This window comes from Podarcis liolepis (assembly GCF_965112155.1).
Source record: "Podarcis liolepis genome assembly, chromosome: 13".
NCBI classification, from domain to species: domain Eukaryota; kingdom Metazoa; phylum Chordata; class Lepidosauria; order Squamata; family Lacertidae; genus Podarcis; species Podarcis liolepis.
Genome location: NC_139573.1, coordinates 15,305,728 through 15,319,796, shown reverse-complemented (window position 1 = coordinate 15,319,796; position 14,069 = coordinate 15,305,728). Strand labels below are relative to the sequence as shown.

Genomic DNA, 14,069 nt, shown 5'->3' with positions numbered 1-14,069 from the left:
AGGATAGAACTTTTTTTATGTATGCTACAACAGCAGCAAGAATACTTATTGCAAAGTATTGGAAGACACAAGATTTACCCACTCTGGAAGAATGGCAGATGAAGGTGATTGACTATATGGAATTGGCGGAAATGACTGGCAGAATCCGAGACCAGGGAGAAGAGTCTGTGGAAGAAGATTGGAAGAAATTTAAAGACTATTTACAGAAATATTGTAAAATTAATGAATGTTAGAATGATGTTGGATAGAAACTAAGTGGTTTTTAGCTGCAATACTATAAGGGAATATGAAAATGGATTACGAATAGGTAAAGATTTAATGTTACAATATTTTAAGATTAAAGATTAGGATAAACAAAGAGGGGAAGGATTTGCTGAACCAACAAACTGAATTAGAATACAAAAAAGGGAGGCGTGAGGAGGTCCGGGAAACAAGCTAATGAAAAATAAGCAATGGAAAGATTGAGTTGTTTTTAATTATTTTTATTTTGTATTTTTCTTTTTTCTATTTTTCTTTTGTAATATTTTGAAAATCTTAATAAATATCTTATAAAAAAAAGGGGGAAACACTCAGTGGAAGCCTTTTGACTTCCAAGGTGCATTCGAAAACAGAAGCATTTACTTCCGGGTTTTCGGCATTCCAAAGCCAAAACATTTGACTTCTGAGACGGTCGAAAACCAAGTTTCCCCTGTCCTTTGATTATGGGTATTGCTCTGATTTATTGCTGCATGCATAGCTAACTTACTTGGTTTATGTTGACAGGATTGTACTCAGAAAAGGAGCCACTTTGTTGGGGAAAAGGACATTTCTCAATATCCTTTATGGAACTCCAACATGTACAGATGTACAAAAAGAAATCTTAGGCAGGGAAAACCGCAGCCTAAGATGTAAAAGCAAAATTCAAGACTTTCCCTGAGACTGGCACGGGAGCAAAATGGAGTAGGAGAATGTAACAACTGGTTGCCTAGATCAATGAACGAGAGCACTCCACAATGCAACAGTTTATTGCAGGATGATTTCCAGAAGACACAGGATGGCTCCAGCAAAGGCTGTGTTCCTAATCTAGGACCAGCAACTGGCAGGGTCCAGAAACCCCGGGAAATATCAAGATTTCAGCTGAGCTGGTCCCAACATCTTGGCTAAGTCCTTAAATCCCTTTTGCAACATTCATGTTAACTAGTTTCTACCTAGCTTTTGCATGTTGTGGCTTATTCTCCTCAATGTGTGATTTTACAGGCCTTTCTGACTTTGCTAAAATAACTATTTTCCCTGCACAAACAGGACAGTGTGTTTTATTCTTGTTTGTTCAGAAAACTCTGGCTTAAGTATACAAAATCTCACAGACAGGAGAGGGGCAAACATGAGTGGGAGTACATATTTCTTTTCTGCAAAAGTCCATTTTCCTTGGTCCCATCAGAAGGGGGAGAAAGGGGGTCCTAAAAGCTCCCAGCACATCTTTAAAAATGTTTTGGGGAGAGTAAGGTTAACTTCCATGAGTCCTCAGTTTTGTGTTTTACCAACATTGCTATTTTTATTAATAATTATTTATTGATAGATTAATTCATTAAATTCATATACCACCCTTCATCCAAAGATCTCAGGGCAGGTCACTGCACAAAAATACAAAAGAAAACTATGAAATACATAATAAAAACAAGAAAAATAAGCCTATAACCTCCCCTCCCACAAATATATTTTTAGTGTGTTTGTTTTGGTTTTGTTGGTTTGTGTACTTACTTACATTCCATCTTCCCCACAGAACTGGGACTCTCTGAGGCTCACAATAAACAAAACAAACACAGGAAAAAACCACAGATACCTATACCTTGGTTTTTATTACTTCAAGCACTGGCATACCCCCAACAAACTCTTTCTCCACTGTAAGCAGTGGTGTAGCATGGGCAGAGCCACAGGGTTGGTTGCCCTGGTTGCCAAATTCTTAGGGGTGCAAAATTTTTAAAGAAAGTAAAGAAAACAGTAATAATAAATAGTCATCAGCTTGATAATAAGAAACCCCTTGTGTCACCGAGTGAGTGGGGCAGGAAGTGGGGAAAGAGAATTAAGGACAACTCTGAGAGCAAAACAGCAACAAATGAGAAGAATGGAGCTGTAATATGCCATAGAGGGTGATTAAAATGCACTCCAATATATTCCAATTTAAATAATTCAGGTTGCTTCAAAGAATGGAAGAAGGGTATTTCTAAATTCAGCTGGCCGGGGGGGGGGGCAGCCAAGAATTAAACATAAATTTCGATAGTTATAAAAGAAAAAGGAGGCAATTCCCTGCCAGACCTGCAAATGTATTATGAGGCAGCCAGTTTGTGTTGGTTAAAAGAATGGATTACAGGGGGAGGGGGTGGAACAAATTAAAAAGGAAATATACATGAATGAAGAAATGCTATCTAAAGACCATTGCTCAACAATGATTACAAAATTTATGCAGAAATCATGGCCAAAAGTAGTACTGAAGCATATCATCAATGAAGATCAGGCCGGATTTTTGACAGGTAGACGAATGAATAATAATACGAGAACACTTATAATTGAATATCTGGACTTGAAACCAAGCAAAAAAGCAGCCTTCATATTTGTAGATGCTGAGAAGGCATTTGACAACGTATCATGGAAATTCCTGGAAAAAGTTGGAGCCTCAGCTTCAGGATATATCCTTCGACAGAGCACTCAGGGCTGATTTCCTTCAGAATGGATTGTGAATATATAGAATTGGCCAAAATGAGAGCAGCTATTAGGTTGAAAAGTGTCTAATGGGGAATATGTATTTAACTTCTTTAACACAATATTAAAGGAATGGAAAACATTGGAAGCTGAGCACAGGTGGAGGGAAGTCACAATGGTACAAATACAGTACAACAGTAGAAGTAAGTAGATAGATGATGATAGATGATAGATAGATAGATAGACAGACAGACAGACAGTATGTATTGTGAAGAACATATGGTCATATATATACAATATGTATTGAAAAGAATGACAAAAGGTGTAATTGATTATATTATTGCAAAATTATATATATATGGATAATGCAGACATCCTAGATTTAAAATTGGGCAGGAAGGCATGTCTTTAGTATGGGAAGGTGTAAATTTATAAAAGTTTTATGAACCATATTCTTAGGAAGAAACTGTAATGAGCTTGGGAGAAATATAAAAATCTGATGGAAATGAAGACACCTTTATGGCTATCTCTTATCAAGGCTATTACAATTAAGAGAGCTTATATGGATCGACAGTGGGCAATTTACTGGGAATTGCTGTTCCCAAACAGTTTGGGAACCAGAATTTTAGATTTCAAGTTGTATTGGCTGCTATACTAAAACCCCCAAATTTCAGCACCTACAAAAGTCTCAGGTCCTTCTTCTCCCTACGTGTCAGGGATGTGGCCGAATCGAATGCCTGGGAAGTCTTTGACTCTGAGGATGAGGGACTGCAGCCACAGACAGAGCAGGAGTGGGTTAGTTCAGCACCCCTTCATCAAGAATTCCCAGACTGAGATAGAGCAGCACACTCGGAAATCTCGAAGGCAGCAGAAGACGAGGAGATAGATGACATTGAAGAGGTTGCTATGCAACCAGGAAGGAAGCAGCATTTAAAGGGCTCTTAGTTTCATGGTATGGGGTGGGAGTTTACTCACCTTGTCCCTGAACCAAATGAGCTCAAAGGGTTAAAATGCAACAGAAATACAAGAGAGGACGGACTGGACTTTGAAGCCCTTACGCTGTGAAAGGGGCGGGGACTCAAAGTGACCAGCTCATAGCTAAGAGTGGCAGGCTCGGAGCTGCTCTCTGGATGTTAATTGTCAATAAACATTTCATATAACTGCCAGACTCATTAATTCTTATCAGGGTTTGCTTGCCTGCCTGAATTCATTACACTGTTTGATGCAAATCATGCAATCGCATGTCAACCCAGGGTGCAGCAGTCAAAAGAGCTGGATTCCATGTTAGGAAAAGGCTCCTTCTATATCTGGAAATACTCATGCTTGGACTTACCAATTAATGCACTGAGTTCCAAAATATGGATATGTACCAATAAAAAAACAGCAGCCATATTTACCTGGAGGAAATCTATTTGCATTTTGTACTAGGAACTAATTCCTATCAGTGGTTTCCCAGAACAGTCACGTGACTCACGAAACAAGCTTGAAGACCTGAACAGACACCAGCATTTATCTTGCTACATCCACACTGGATGCTAAAATGTCTGAGGTTACAGGCTTTAATTTTCAGAATTAATGCTTTTGTTTAGCCCATACTTAATTAAAAATAAGGCCACTTGTAGAACTTAGGTAAGACAGCAGAAAACCTCGTGTTCTGCTGGGGAAATCCTGCAATATTTTCATTCACATATTGTGCAAAAGCACTTCACCTGCCAAAACCCCTCCAACGCCGCCATTAAGAAGAACGTGTTCTCCTGTTAATAAGAGCTTAATTTGGAGTAAAGAACAGGCATGTGCTTGAAGTCATAAGATCACAAACTGCGGAATAGAACCAGCTGCAAGGTCGTTAAGATTTGAACTTGAGGTAACACTTCATTTGGTGCAAAAGACAGTTTGGGAGTAGGGGAGACTACAGTTTCTTTATATCAAGTTTTCTTCTCTACATTTATGATTCAGCAATCATAATTCAGAGTTAATGTTTTCATTTAGCTACAGCCCATGCATAACTAAAAATGAGGTAACCTGTAACCTTCTTCTTAGGTAAGAGCACAGAAAATCCTAGTTTATGGGCTGGCAGCCAGTATTAGTTTCATGTATAGATTGTTGTCGACATGCTTTCTAAAGAAATGTCGTTACGGTCTGCTACATTAATGTATTTACTATGTGTGACCCAAAGTGGGTAAAACATACCCACATTTATTTTTCATTATTATTGATGCCAATCATTATAGAGGTTGATACTGGCATAGGAAAAGCATTCCGGTAACAGGTAGGCTGCCTTCTGGTCCATATCTCATCTTCTTTCCATTGGCCACAGGCTGGAAGGGAGTTACCAGGCATCAAGGTCCACCCTGGTACAAGCCATTTCTGCAAAGCCCATCTTGCAGCGGCCATGTTTCCCAGTTGTGAATTAATACCTTTCTGTTTTCCAGGCCCTCTCTGTTGTGATTCAGATAAGCTAGCTGTGAATACTTCTGAACCCCACTTGAATGTCCTACCATTATCTCCAGCTTACACTGGATGGCACATCCTCCTCATTCATCATTTGCAGGGAGCCTAGCCACCAACGCCCCATCAAATGAAGCCACACTAGGCTCAATCCCTGCCTTCCTTCTGTAGTTTTGTAAGGCTTGTTCACACAGGAGCAAAGTCTAGATTTCCATTGGCCGGTCTTGTGGCATCCCTACAACATCTTCCCTAACTCAGGGTTGCCCTGGACATTTCCTACTAGGAGTGTTTAAAACACACACATGAAAACACCTTTGCATAGTCCCTAATGGTAGGATTGGGACCCCAGGGGAAAAGGTCTGGGGCAAGGTAGAGAGGATGTCAGGTGTCTCTCCCTACATTAGTAAAGGTAAAGGTACCCCTGCCCGTACGGGCCAGTCTTGACAGACTCTAGGGTTGTGCGCTCATCTCACTCTAGAGGCCTGGAGCCAGCGCTGTCCGCAGACACTTCCGGGTCACGTGGCCAGCGTGACAAGCTGCATCTGGTGAGCCTGCGCAGCACACGGAACGCTGTTTACCTTCCCGCTAGAAAGCGGTCCCTATTTATCTACTTGCACCTGGGGGTGCTTTCGAACTGCTAGGTAGGCAGGCGCTGGGACCGAGCGACGGGAGCGCACCCCGCCGCGGGGATTCGAACCGCCGACCTTTCGATCGGCAAGTCCTAGGCACTGAGGCTTTTACCCACAGCACCACCTGGGTCTCCCTACATTAGTGGGGATGAAATGTTCATACAGATCCACTTTGGGCTTTGGAGCTGAACCACAGGGTCAAAACATGAAGATACGAGGCCATGTCTATAATCCACATAGTACAGCTTTCAAAATCTGAACAGACATCTCTTTAAAAAGTTAGTGTTTTGTCTTCCAGGGAGACACCTTTCATCAAGTAGGGAACAGGAGGACCTGATACTTCTGCTGGTGCTCAAATCTGGGTTACTATTTTTTTAGTAACGGTAGCGAATTCAACTTGAAATCTAAAATTCTGGTACTTGGAAGGAATTTGGAAACATTATTTTGGTGAGTGAGAAAAGCACAGAACTGGCAGTGCTGTGAGAAAGACAAATGGAAGTGGACCAGAAAGCCACAGACAGTTTCAGGGATTTTTAATGTTCATATTTTATTGAAATAATTTCAGTTATAAAGAAATAGAGTGATACAGAGGAAAATAGGGGGAAAGAACAAAGCTGTATATAAGAAATATATATTCCATGTTTGCCTATCTGAGTCACAAGGTGGAAGAGTGACAAAAGAGGCCAGGTTTAAATAAGCAACAAGGGATACTACAAATAACTGCTTGATCCCACAACAGCAAGAATCATGAGAAAAGGAATGAGATCATACTTTTATATTATAAATAGTGAGGTAGGAGATGAGCGGTGGGACAAAGCGGAGGCCCAAAGTTATCAGAGTGGCCTTTTCACCCTCAAGAAGGAAGGAATCCTGGTGGCAATCCAATGGTGACTTGAGAGCATGTAAAATACATATTTGCTTCTCTAAAAAGACATCTCCAACTCCTCCTTCTTGCAATCCTCTTGCCTTTGCCCAGACCTGTACTGGAAGATTGGGGGACTACCTTGAGAGGTTTCTTTAGAGGGATGCAGTGCAGGAGGGGGAAAGTGTCGGGGGCTGCTGAGTGTCAGAGAGGATGGTAGCGGAGGTTTGTTGCCTGAGTAGAAGTCTGCTTGTGCAACCTTGGCATTCATTATCTTAATCGCATTGGGTATCCGTTGTCACATGTAAGGGAAATTTCCTTAGTTGTTCTCCAAGTGATGTAGCTGAATTTAACTTTTATACATGTGGTGACTGGAACGTCAGATGAGCTCGACATGGGACCAGTGTATGGGTGGCCAGAAAAAGTGCAGATTTTTTTAAGATCTTGGTCTGAGAGATGAATGAAAGTGCGTACGGCGTGATGAACCAGGCCTCTTTTATCGATTATATAGTCGCAGTAATCTTTGACTGCAGTCCTCGGGTAATCGACATGCTCGTGTTTGAAGGATTGGAAATCCCAGGCGGCTTCAGTCCCCAGTACCATCCAGGAGAGCAAAACCAAGAGCAGCCATAAAGGACAGGGCCCCTTGGCAGCCATGGCTCGCTGTGGCTCTTGGTGTTTGGTCTGTGCAGAAAACATAGAAAACGAAGCAAAGTTCAACAGAGCATTTCATGCTTTCCCCTTTTCCATCACATTTATTATATAACCCATGTCCTAGGAAATATCAAGGGAAAATCTGAAAAGGGCTATGACAGCCTTGCTCAAACTGTAATCCTAATTCCCTCATTAGGTAGTTATGAGGCTGCCTAATACTGCCGTCAGACACTGCCCCACCTACTTCAGTACTGCTGTACCTTAGAAGTCAAACAGAATCCCTTCCGGAACTCCATTTGACTTCCAAAATGTTCAGAATCCAAGGCAAAGCTTCTGATTGGTTGCAGGAAGCTCCTGCACCCAATCGGAAGGTGGGAAATTGCATCAGAAGTTTGGGTTCAAAAGAACATTCGAAAACTGAAACACTCACTTCCAGGTTTACAGCATTCAGGAGGAAAATGTTTGACTCACAAGGCGTTCGGATCCAAGGTACACCTTTATTGTCTAGCATTGAGTTGTGGCCCTTCCCCATTCCCATCTCTCTTCCTCCACCCCATTACAACTATGAAACTATAGTTTAGTTAACAGGCAGATTGAAGAAATGAATAAAACTAAGTTTCAGAGACTAATAAGCAGCTCAAAAATCACACAAAAATTAGCCTCTGCAAAGACAATGAATGACACCATTATTCTTCCTGTCACCACAGCAGCAATAAACAGGCGAGAGTTCCCCAAATTAGCATACTGAGATTCCCTAAGTGCCAAACTGTTAACCTGAGTCAGAGTGTGGTGGCCTCCTCAGGGAGCTGATTCAGGTTGTCATGAAATAATAGCAATTTATTGCTTTTATTGCCAATGTATCTTTATTGCCAGAAAGATGGAACAGTGTTTGACTCCCAGGGCAGCATAAGTACAACCAACTGAAAAAAAGGTAGTCCCTACTCATAGGCTGAAGATTGTAATGATACAAAAGGACAAAGGGATGAGTGAAGAAGAAAAAGACAGACCTTTGTGCCCATCCGTAAAGTCAAACAGACGGACTAAGAAATTCATAAAATTTATTCAAGTCAAACCCTGCTTTCTCTTTGAGACAGCCCAATGATGACTTGGCATCTACTTTCATTTCTAGAGAAATGTAAACACCTTTGAAATGGGCACCTTTCATGACTGTAAAATTATCCTAAATCTAGGAATGTAGATTTTTCCAATGAAGCTAAATTTCCCTATACATAGAGCTTTACTTCCTACTTTCTGCTGTTCATACCTTCTCAAAATGTACATATGTATATGAGCACACTGGGCTTCCTTGTATCGGGGTGGTGGTACTTACATGACTTAGTCTTCCTCCAAAATTTAAACAAATCCTGCATATAGAAATATTTAAATTCCGGAGAAAGCATTGTAACCGATATTTCAACATGGCTGTTACATGCAATCATCTCATCAGCCTTCTGTACTCTGAATTGATGCAGCCAATCCACAGCTCAGCCACCACATCTATTGTCAGAGAGCTTGTGCTCAAAGATGATTGGCTGCCAGTGAAATGCAGGTAAAGAATATGGCTGCCATGATTAATACTTAGGAGAAGGAGTCACACAGAGGTTAAATGTTTATTCACAAAAATGAATATCTGAATACAGAAATAAAATTCCAGGTAGGCGGGAATACAAGGAGAAAAGTGTTGTTAAACATGGAAAAGGTTTATTCTATCAAAGACAGGGGGAAACTGAAATCAAGTATGGAAGAAAAGAAATGACAGACAAAGTTTAGCTGTTCAAAAGCTGGCTGATTTAAAACCTGCCTGCAGTGTGCCTTCTAGGCCACCTTTCCCACTCCTGAACAAAACAATGAACATAGCTTCGCAGATGAGCATGTCGAGGCCTTTTTCTTACCTAGTGCAATAGAAATTGGTCTCCCAAAGAGTGGATCGAAATATCTTCTTTCACTCGTATGCGCCTCTGAGCATCCTTCAGGAGGAGACACCTTATATAGAGAGAATTCAGCTATGGTGGATGATGATACGTGGAAAATTGTTACTGGATGTTCTGGGACAAAGGCTGGAAGCCTATTTACCCCCTGTGGGAGAAGGAATTGAAGCATCATTAGTAGAAAAACATGAAGGTCTACTTGCTAATTGGCCTTGAATGTTATTGTAGTTCCCATATATTGTTTTACTGGAAGGATGCATTCTGTACCCAACAAGTTGATGGCATAGCTGATGTCTATATTCTCACATGAATATTTTTACTCACTCCAGATAGGCATAATACATCATGCAATGCATGGGAAAGTGTTCATCCACCATTATTTATCAGGGCTAATCCTGATTACACTACTTGATGAAACATATATATGAAACGCTACAAGCGTTACACTACTTGATGAAAAGTGTTTCCCTAGATGACAAAAGACTAACTTTTTAGAGAGATTTTGTTTGTTTGTTTACCTACAGCCCATACTTAAAAATAAGGCAATTTGTAAAACTTAGGCAAAACAGTTTGTGGAACTGAAGCCAGAGACAGTAGAACCAACTACTTCTAGTTTTTTCCCCATTTCCCATGCACTGACTCCCCGCCCTGAATTCTACAAGGCCATGTACTTGCATTAGCAAAATAAGGTTGCAATGTACCTCGGGTTACAGACGCTTCAGGTTACAGACTCTGCTAACCCAGAAGTAATATTTCGTGTGGTGGCGGTGCGGCAGCAGCGGGAGGCCCCATTAGCTAAAGTGGTACCTCAGGTTAAGAACAGTTTCAGGTTAAGAACGGACCTCTGGAACGAATTAAGTTCTTAACCCGAGGTACCACTGTATATCCTTTCAAATTCTCGTGTGCAAATGTTGTGGTGGATGTTTTCTAGTCATGATCACATATCCGTGTGAATATTGACACTTGCCAGTCAGTACTTGATAAACGACAATGTGGTGACTTTCGTGCAACAACAGTCTACGGAGGACAGTATCCACACAATGTATTTTATAGAGCATGACTACTCCATTTGTGCACACCCTTCACAAGTGGGTAGAATTTTGGCTATTATTATGTTTTTGACAACGGAACAAATTTCAAGTGCAGGTGGTGAAATAATTAACATCATTCACCTTACAGATGTTGGCTACTGTATTAATTACCCACCATGCCTCTGGCATTATGCTGCATAAGTCAAGAAGCTTAGACCATTGTTGAGGGTCAGGGAGATGAGGCCAAGAGATATTTGTATAAACCGTGTAAGTTTCTTGCTGAAGCGATATCTGAGCAAGGGACTGAATGAATGAATCTGAGCTCCACCTCTGACCCAAAATCATAGAGACGGGATACAGGAATAGCAAATTTTAAGTAGGATGACGAAAAAGAGGGTCTGTTGATTCTATCCTCCTCTGGCCAGAGACAGAGAAAATGTACATCTATAAACATTTACAAGGAACAGTCCTCATGATATTCAAATTCCTGTGCTTAGTATTTCATTTGCATTTTAGAAAAAAATTGTATCTGTTGGAGATTTTGTGGGGGGTGAAGTAATGCCTTTGGGGGGTGTTTTCTGAAGTTGCCATATTCAGGATTGGGTGCTCCCACCTCAGTGTCTATGGAAGTTAAATCTTTGGGGGCTGGTGATTGGGGGGGGGGAGGCATATTGACTCTAACATGTAGGCATGCAAACTTTTACTAAATTTTCCTGCAATCATCAATTTTTTCACATAGCCTTTTCAATAAACAGAACTTTGAAACATACAGTTTAACTAATTCCCCCTTGCCTAGTAGCATTTATTGAGACCTAAATAGGAGTCACTTTTGCATGTTGCAATTTGGACACACAACAGCTTCCCCATCTAGTGGTTTAATGCTGTATGTTCACCCCTCTTAAAAAAAAGTATTCCCCTTATAATAAGTCTGCTCACCTTTCCCGCTTGGCAGCTTAAACAAAGCTTAAGCAATGGTCTAAGCCAGGCATCCCCAAACCCGGCCCTCCAGATGTTTTGGGACTACAACTCCCATCATACCTAGCTAACAGGACCAGTGGTCTGGGATGATGGGAATTGTAGTCCCTAAACATATGGAGGGCCATGTTTGGGGAGGCCTGGTCTTAGCTTTCCTTTCTGGGCATTAATACAGCCAGAAAGAAAGCAATCACCTGCCTTCCCCTTCAACAAGGAAGTCTTGTCTTGCAATAATGGGGTACACCTTTCCGATGTGGGCAGTGATACCCTGTTGAATGAAACTTCACAGTGCGTCAGGGATTGGTTGCAGGTGTGAGGGTGTTGGTGGCAAGCCCTTTGGGCTCGAGTGGCGGTTAGCCTTTGTTTGTATGGAAGGGAGGTTGTAGCCTCTGCCTGCCCCTCCTCAGTAAGAGGATGGTTTCAGAGAGGATGGTTGTGATTTTTGGTTATTAGCCGTGACCCCCGCTAATTGATTTACGAACCTCGATTAGCGATTTATGGCTGCCCGGTCCGGCGCGCTTCCCTCAGCTGCGCCACTCAGTCACGGCTCAGCAGAGTTTCACACAGCGGTGTAGAACTGTCACCAGCTTGATTCAGCTTCCAGACAAACACACAGAGTCCAGTTTGTCTATTTACAGCATTTATTCCAACATTTCTCAGGAATTTCCAGGACTATTTGCAGCCATGCCAAAACTGCGTCTTTTCCCCACGGAACACAGAGTGGGACTGACTAACTCCTCCCAAACTCCTCCCAGCTTCGAAAGCTGACGTCAGAATGCTGAGGCACCATGGGAACAACTTAACCAGTTAAGTTCCAACTCCAACACCCCCTCTTGCATCACATTCTGACAAGACCCTCTGAGTTCAACACCTTCCCCTTTGCCTTGTGCCCCTTCCCGGCATCTTTCCCAGGCACCTGTTGAACCCCTTCAACACTCCCAGAATCACACTGTGCGACACTTTTCCACGCACCTGTGACCTGATACCCTACTGACCCATTAGGGCCAGCAGTTGTGTCTTCTCCGTCAGATTCTTCCCCCTCTGACTTGACAACCCTTCCGTGAGCTTTCTCCATTACCGGAGATGAAGCCTCACACCTGGACACTCCTTTCACAACCCTTGGAGATGCCCAAACCTGCCCTGAACCCTGACCCTGGACCTGGTCCCCATCACCGGGATCTGAACCCTGATTCTGGACCTGATCCCCATCACTGGGTTCAGCCACAGCCTCCCTTCTCCCTTGAGAAGACTTTGCACCCGTCACCTGGTGACGTATTCCCTTTTCCTTGAAAAATTCCTCCAGAGCAGACCCAGCGAACTGTGACCCTTGGTCGCTCTTGAACCCTTGCACCCTGGTGGAGAACCTTAGTTCCACCTCCGCAACCCAATCCTGGAACAGTTGCGCCACCTCCCCCTGTGATTTGAGAGAGAAACACCAGCCAACCTGGCTGTGGTTACCTGTCAGCGACAGCACATACCTGGCCCCACCCAGACTCTCAGACCTCATGGGTCCTGACAGATCTGTGTGAACCAGCTCAAAGGGCTCTTTGGCTACCCTCCCAAACCCGGGAAAACCAAGCACCTTTGCATCTTTGCATGCCCTGCACCCTTGGGACCTCCCACATTTCCGGAGCTTGTACCCTTTTGTGCACCTGTGCAACTTTTGCACATCTTTGGGAACCTTAGCACACTGCGCCTGTGCTTTTTCAGCATTCCCACCACCCTCCATAGGTGACTCCAGAACAAAGAAATTGTTCTTGCTCTTCGCCATGTTGACCCGTTGTCGCCCCCCTCTGAAAATGGAACAGGTGTCATTTTCAAAGCACATTTTTGAACCCCTGCTTCGTTAGAGCAGATACAGATAACTGACAACTATTCAGTCCCGGCACAACGCAGATCTCTAGCTCCTCCAGTGAAGGAGAGAAAAAACACGTTAGCCACACCACAGACTGCTTTTTTGTGCTCCGTCTGTGAATAAAACAATTGTTCCTGTTGAAAACAGCCCTGCAGTTCCGCAGTTTGCCTATCAGGTGCTGCCTGATAGCAGAAACCAAAACACCCAGCGTGTCATCGTGTCCTGGCTGGAGTTGTTTTTCACAGTTGCCATAGAAGCAACAAACGTCCCGCTGCCTCTGTCCTCGGCAGCGTCCGAAAACCGCAACATCCTGCGTTGCTCTGAAGACTGGACTTATCTCAGAGTTCCCAGACAACTCTGCAGCACGTATCTCCCGCTGCAGCAGATGGCTGGCCTTGAAGCCTGTAGCAATGACGAACTCCAGTGGAAAAACACTGCTCCGGGGCTCCTCCCAGCTGGCCTCCTTCTCCTTCTTCCGGAAAAGCACTCCTTGCCAGCTCCGCCCCCTCTGAACCTCCACTTCATTCCAGCACGTACAGTGGAAAACTTTAAACGTGCCTTTGGAAACCTTCCACCCCCCCGACCTGCTCAGCAGCACTCCTTGTGGCTAAAGCATCAGGGACAGGGGCTCCAGCCATCTTTAGGCTTTTGTATTCCTTCTCCAGGGCTCTGGCCTCCTGCTGAAGCTTCACAGCAAATGCAGCACATTTCCAAGTGCCAATAGTCCCTTTGCCCCCCCTCTGGGGCCCACAGCCTTTCCCAGCTGTGCACCGGCTCTCACGTAGGTGATCAGCGCCATCTTGTCTTTCTGTTCTGAAGCAGCCATCTCCCGGCCCTTGCTTTCCGCCTCCAGCCTCACAAACACCCTGGAGCGCTGAACGGCCTCTGGCTTCCTGGCACCCAGAACAGTAGACTTCAGATCAGCAGCCAGGTTGCCCAACTTCTTAAAGTGAGCCTCCCACAGTCCTCCAAGACCTGGCAGCCTGCCATCCTCTTCCGTTCTCCCAAGGG

The 14,069-nt window shown here is 43.4% G+C and overlaps 1 protein-coding gene across 1 annotated transcript in view; it reads right to left on the bottom strand.

The window, feature by feature from the left end:
- Window positions 1–11,064, bottom strand: part of LOC310691183 (angiogenin-2-like) — a 162,696-nt gene extending 151,632 nt beyond the window's left edge. The window contains exon 1 of the mRNA XM_083470841.1: window positions 11,056–11,064. The gene's annotated coding sequence lies outside the window, so the exon portion shown is untranslated. The remainder of the gene's footprint in view (window positions 1–11,055) is intronic.
- Window positions 11,065–14,069: the final 3,005 nt, after the last annotated feature.